The sequence below is a fragment of the Carettochelys insculpta genome, chromosome 6 (genome assembly GCF_033958435.1).
Source record: "Carettochelys insculpta isolate YL-2023 chromosome 6, ASM3395843v1, whole genome shotgun sequence".
NCBI classification, from domain to species: Eukaryota; Metazoa; Chordata; order Testudines; family Carettochelyidae; genus Carettochelys; species Carettochelys insculpta.
The window spans coordinates 64,752,010-64,758,983 of NC_134142.1; the positions used below are offsets into that span (position 1 = coordinate 64,752,010).

The window sequence follows — 6,974 nt, forward strand, 5'->3', positions numbered from 1 at the left end:
TAGACAGCAGGGGGCCAACAGTTCTATAGTCTGAAGGCCCTGAGTTTATTATTCTCACAGCTTTTATAACCAAGTGAGAGCACATTATTATGAGAAAAGCAGTCAGCTACAATCAGCTACAATAACTGGCTCAGCACTTCTATCTCTAAAAAAGCCACATCAATCCTCCCAGTCCTTGAACATGGACTCTCAAAAACACCTAATCAAAACAACACAGCTCCCGGCGGCTTGCCTACACGAGAGCAGGTGTTCCGTCTAGATGCCAAGAGCCAAGCCAGGCCTGGGAAACATGTAGGAGGGAGAAGGCAAAACTCCTTCATCTCCCCCTTTTTGTTTTCTAGCTACTCTATGCAACATCAGAAAAAAAAACAGCAGCTTGCTGCTTGCAATTGGAGGATAGGTTTCTGCTTCTCCTCCAAATAACACAAAGCAAAAGCAAAAGAATCAAAATCAGGCCTAACAATACTAGCGCTGAGCCCCCTAACAGCTTAATATGTTTGAGTGGATTCAGAGAACTCAGGCCATCCACTAGGCCGTCCAACAATTTCGATCCAGAGAGTAGTTCTAATTTTTTATCAAAAGTGGTAAAGATTTGGTTCTGCAGATGTTGTATTTCAATTGACAAATTTCCTTGACCCAGCAAGTGTTTTTTCACATTTGCCCACGGAAAGTGGGTATCATTATAAGGTAAAGGGGTAACACAGTAAGAAGATACATTCCAATCACATTGCATTCTTAGTTATTTCTACAGGCTAACTATTTAATCGCCAAGCATTATGACAGCCTGTTGGAGATCAGCCATTTGAGAGGCTAGCTGGCTATCAACTTGGCGTTGAGAAGTCCAAAGTCCATCTGTATTAGCATGCCATTCTTGTATGAACTCGGTGGTTTGAATCGTTTGATGTAAAGCCGCTCCAGCTACTGCTGCTGTGGCGGTGACGGCAATAAGTCCCATAATCACGGCAATTAGCAGACCAACAAATCGTTTGGCTCTTTTAAAAATTCTGCTCAGGGCTTGGTTGATAAGATACATCTCAGGAGATCGCTGCCAAGACCGAGGCATTCGAACAGGAATCCATACTTCAGTCCGTGCTTTTAGTAAATACATCCTTCTCGGCTTCTTGAGAAAGTTTCTTGATCTGTCCCCAGGTAGGTGGGGTTGTCCGACGCGTTCGAGCCAGTGGGGTTCGAACGCGTTCTCCCACGTTCAGCGCTCTCATTTCTTCCACGGGGGGAACGATATCAAACAGGGGCGCCATCCTCGCTCGCTTGGGGGTTGTCATATCTTGGCTTGATGTGTCGAGCCGGTACCCAGTGTGTTTCTCCAAGATCTGTAAAGATACAAGCAAACCCTCTGCCCCAGATCCTAACCGTTCCTGGGACCCACTGTCCTTCATCATTTTTCCAGTATATGGGTTGATTCAGGTTCCTTCTTTTGTTTATAGACCAATGTTTTTCTGCAGCGGACACATCATTTATAGTGGAACTATTTAAAAAATTAAAAATAAAGAGAGCCATATGTAATTGCTGTCTGGGTGTTATTTTTCCTAAATGTGATGTCCATACTCCCCCTTTTTGTTTTTCTAGCATGTTTTTAAGTGTTCTATGGGCCCTTTCAATAATTGCTTGACCCTGAGGGTTATAAGGAATACCTGTGGTATGCTGAATGGCCCATTGTGTTAAAAATGCGGCAAACCGCTGTGAGGTGTAAGCAGGTCCATTATCTGTTTTAACGTGTTTGGGGACGCCCAAAATATTGAACGTCTCTAATAAATGCTGAATTACATGATTTGTGGTCTCCCCTGCTAGCGGGGTGGCCCATAAAAATCCAGAATACGTGTCAATGGATGCATGTACAAAGCTTAATTTCCCAAAAGAGGGGATGTGTGTAACATCCATCTGCCACAAATCATTTGCATTGAATCCTCGGGGATTTACTCCCGGGGGAAAGGTAGGGGCAGTAATGGGCCCACATGTGGGGCACTGGGCCACTATTTGCTGCGCTTGACTTTTGGTAATGTGAAACTTACGAGTCAAGCCAGATGTGTTAATGTGAGTTAAGGAATGGTAATCCTTTGCTTGCTGGGTGGTGCCTACCAATAGCTGATCAATGCTCTGGTTTCCTGCAGATATTGGTCCCGGTAGGCCAGAATGAGCACGAACATGTATAATAAAGATAGGGTGCATGCAAAATCTAACAAGGGATTGCAATTGCAAAAACATTTCATGCAATTCAAAACAAGATAAAATGGTAGCTGTTTCTATCTGTCGGACAGTAAATTCAACATATTGGGAATCAGTGACTATATTGACAGGGTGCAAATAATCAATAAGCAGCTGCATAACAGCAGCAAGTTCAGCCTTTTATACGGAATTATAAGGGGTTTGCCATACCTTGGTAATTGGGCCGGTATAACCGGCCTTGCCAGGCCCACTAGCATCAGTAAAAAATGTTGCAGCATTAACAAGGGGTTGGTGCCTGACTATGGTAGATAAAATAAACGGGGTCCTTTTAAGAAAGGCAAACAGCTTGGCGTGAGGATAATGATTACCAATTTCTCCCACATAATTAGACAGGCTAATTTGCCATTGCATATTGTTCTCAAAGCTTTGGTTAACCTGATTTGAGGTGAGAGGGACTGTAATCGAATGAGGGTCCCATCCTGTGAGCTGTTTACAGCGGAAGCGGCCTCGATAGATTATGTCAGCAATCTTATTCAAATAGGTGGATAAAGTTTTTGCCACCTTGCTTGGCAAAAAAAAAAAAAAAAATCCATTCTAATATAGCATCTTGTTGGGCCAAAACTCCTGACGAACTGTGAGGAGTGGGAAAAACTAACAATATAACCGGCTGCGTTGGCTGCACGCGTTGTAATTGCGCTGAGTGGATTTGTTGTTCCACCCATTTAAGTTCAGCCTCTGCTTCAATGGACAATTTTTGAAGACTGTTGAGATCAGGGTTTTCCTGGAGCGTGGCAAAAGTCAGCAAGGTAGTCAGGAAGATGAGGAAAAGTTCAGGTGCAATGCTGTCATCTGAGTTAAAAATAGCTACAACACAACTAGATCTATAACAATTACTAAAAGTCTATTAATATTAATATGGCATCTAGCAACATGCATATATTATATACATTAAAATTCTTTGGTGTGTACTGATGTTACAGGTGGCCATTGCCTTGCTTCCTCCCAGGGAAATGTGCATTCCAGGTGGTTCCTTCTTTTCTGGAGAGAAAACACAAGGTCAGCCGGTCTTGGATGTGATCCAAGCCTTGGTAATGGTTATTGGTTCCCTTTTAGAGTCTAAAGCAGTCTACACCCCCACCTTTGTATGAGTGCAGTACATGAGTCTGTGTTCCCAGGCTAGGGTGTTTAATTACAATAGTATCTCCAGGATTAGATTTGGAGTTCTTGAGTGGCACAGCCGAAGTTGAGAAATTTCTCCCAGTAGGGAAAAATCCTCTGCTGATTGGACTGCCCATAAGGGTCTGCTCGTTGTTTAGTCGCTGTACCACCTTATCCAGCCTGTTTTCCCAAGTGCCAGCCGTGGGCCTCAAGTGGCTTTTTAATAGCCCATTCCAGCGCTTGACTATGCTGTTGGATAGGGGGTTTGTTTTTAAAATGTGAGCTGTTGTCAGACTGGATTTCATGGGGTGCTGGGACAATTGCTGTTAAGCAGTTTAGTCCCATAATTGTAAACAGTCCTGTTGCCAATGGGGCAGGGTATGCAAACCAATTTCTGAAACAACTTCCATTCCAGTCAAGAGGTACTTACACCTGTGCCTGGTAGTAGGAAGTGTACCAATGTAATTAACCTGCCAGGTTGCCCATAGTGTTTTCCCATCTCTTAGTCTGGCAAATCGCTGTCCTTCAGCTGTGTGTTTTCAGGTTTATAGCACAGATAGTACAGACTTGCAACAGGTCTCTAGCCTGTTGGTGGGTGATAGGCCACCCCCTGAAATGTGCTTGCCATACCAGCTCATCACTCCCTGTATGCCCCAGGGTCTCTTATAGCCATAGATACAAACGTTTCCAATTTACTTGGGTGGCAGAGATCTGGGCTGCTGCATCTGCCAGGTTATTTAGCTGTGCAGCCGGGGTGTTATTCTTTTGCTGGGCTAACGCATGCCCTCTACTTAGGGGTTGCTGGGTGGCCTGGTGGTACTCACTAGGCATTCCCACCTTCCATAGGGGTTCCTTAATTAAGGTGGAGTTCTATGCAGTATCAGCTTTCCAGCATGGACATTCCTCTACCCATCCCGAGAACAAACAAACAATAACCAGCACAACTTTTAAAAGATTTACATTTGGGTAGCTGAATGAAGCTCATTTATAACTTCAAGAACAGTCCTAAAGGCAGAAATCTGGTTGCCAAAACTGTCTTTACAGATTTGCCCATATCGTGGGCTTGGCAGACAGGGCAAGCCAGACAATAGTTTGGGCTACTTAGGAGAATTTAGAAGCAAACCAATTTGCTTGAACAGCAATAATTATTTCCCTGCTTCGCTTACATGAGTCAGGCTGTGGTGCATGCACGCAAAATAAAGGAGAAGGACCTTGGGTGCAACCAGGCGGCCGTCCGGGGAGCACCAAAGGTGTTCAGGATGCAAAAGGCATTCATCCAGTCTCTAAATAGTTTCTTCTAAATTTAGGGCCTGATCTTAAAATAGTGCAATATCAATAAGGGTTACAATAGGAGACTGGGAATCTATAAAAATGGGAAGCAGTGAAGCGGCCCAAGGGGGGGAAAGGTCTGCAGCTTTAGCTGCTGTGCCAGCCAAGGCATTTAATAAGGCAGCAATATGCAGACCATGTTGTTTTCATAAGCCCATATATATTTTAGCTTACCAACATCGACAATTTGATAATGCTATTAATAAGATAAGCACAAACATAAAATACAAAACCACATTCTTCATTTTAAAAAGAGATTCATGATGTTTAGGTTGTTCTTCAGTAACTACCAGCTTTTCTCTGTGTTTCTGAAAGACAAAAGAATACTTTTCTACCCCCTTTGGGGTGGCAGGTTGCATATTGGAATATTCCATTTACAAATATGCTTAGTTCTTTCTAAACTCTGCAAGTTAGTCACTCTGAATTTTCTCCAGACCCTTTAGAGTTAAGGACTTACTCATTTACTCTTAACCTCAAATCACATGCTTATTTTCCAAAGTGACATGTTATTGGATATTACCATTTTAAGTATTACTAAAGGGATTTAGATCCTTTATACCTAAATTGAAAGGTGCCCATATCGGAAGGCGTCCCCTCCTTCTGGATGCACCAACAGGACAAACAGACAAACAGACAGACAACATTGAACAAAACTCCATAACAAAACACAAACACGTGTTAGCAAAACAATTAATGTGAACAAAACTCCATGACACATACACATACACCACAACATAAATGTTTACATAACTACACTTTGTACCACAAAGAGTTAAGGACTTCAACTAAAGCTTTCAGACTTGGGCAGTTTCTTCAAGGTCTTATAATCTGGGCTTTTGTCCAAGGAGCTGTTTCTAACAGCCAGATACAAAACTACTCCAATATTCCTTTTTCTCTTTTAGTTTACAAGCAGTTCTCTGCTTACAGAGCTGCAACCATGATTCCTCTGATAAAGCCCCATTGGGGCCTTCCTCCTTGGTAGGTGGTGAAAGCGGGGAAGGCGCGGGGGGAGGAAGATCGGGCTCCGGCCGAGCCACACAAACACTAACAGGGAAAAAGCCCGATGATGTTTCACGGGCAGTATAATTTTTCTGTTGTTCAGAGTTCCCTGTCTTTTCATCTCCTATAATAGGCTGACCCTCTTGGCCCTCCTCACTGGAATCTCCTGATTCCTCCGATAAGGCCCCATCTCCCTTGGGAACCCTGCGTCTGGCTCCTCTTTCCGCTAAAGAGTCCGGGGAGAGGGAGCGACCCTCTTCAGAGCCAAACTGCAACAGCTCTAAGGCACGGACTACAAGATTACAAAGAGACCAAACGGGGAGTGGGATAATTTCCCCTCTTTGGTGCGCTCGACGCAGGGCTCTCATAATCAATCTCCACTGTTTCAAATTCAAAGCATTTTTCCCACTTGGGGTAAACCAGTAACAATGCTTACAAATAAGATCAAAAAGTTTCTGAAATGTACTTTGTTTTACTTTTACTCCTGAGCTTCTCAATAAGGTCTGAGGCAATTCAATATAAGAGGAGTAAGAAGATGGAGAATTCCCCATCTTAACCCTGCCCAAATCCCGAAGGTCTGACTCACCCGGTCTAGAAATCTCTTCGGTCCCTCCGGTATTGATACACCTTCCTCGCCGCATGGACGCTTCTCACCTCCGTGTCCCTGTTCGGGCGCCAGATGTTGTATTTCTTTTTAGTGACAGGTCCCAGAGGTGTGATACCGCGAAGGATGAAAGACAAAGACGAACATAGACAGCAGGGGGCCAACAGTTCTATAGTCTGAAGGCCCTGAGTTTATTATTCTCACAGCTTTTATAACCAAGTGAGAGCACATTATTATGAGAAAAGCAGTCAGCTACAATCAGCTACAATAACTGGCTCAGCACTTCTATCTCTAAAAAAGCCACATCAATCCTCCCAGTCCTTGAACATGGACTCTCAAAAACACCTAATCAAAACAACACAGCTCCCGGCGGCTTGCCTACACGAGAGCAGGTGTTCCGTCTAGATGCCAAGAGCCAAGCCAGGCCTGGGAAACATGTAGGAGGGAGAAGGCAAAACTCCTTCAGAGGACTACCAATAAAACTTGTTTACGATGGACTTTGACAGAGCTGAGATTTTAAGCACAGCAGCTGCATATCAAAAATTGCTTTACAATCAGGGCCATCCGTAGGCATACACAGCTGTCTAGAGCACCACTAAATTTGAAGCACCAGTGTCCCAAATTTAGTGGTGCCTTATATACTTGCATGCTATGTGTGCCTGGGGTCACTGCTGGGATGGGACAGCAAGGTGAGGGCAAC

The 6,974-nt window shown here is 43.9% G+C and overlaps 1 long non-coding RNA gene across 1 annotated transcript; it reads right to left on the reverse strand.

Moving 5' to 3' along the window:
- Window positions 1–6,729, reverse strand: LOC142014488 (uncharacterized). The gene is made up of 2 exons (XR_012645957.1): window positions 6,257–6,729; window positions 1–4,979 (listed from the first exon to the last, which is right to left on the reverse strand). It is a non-coding gene; the product is annotated as an uncharacterized LOC142014488 (long non-coding RNA).
- Between the last annotated feature and the right edge of the window lie 245 nt (window positions 6,730–6,974).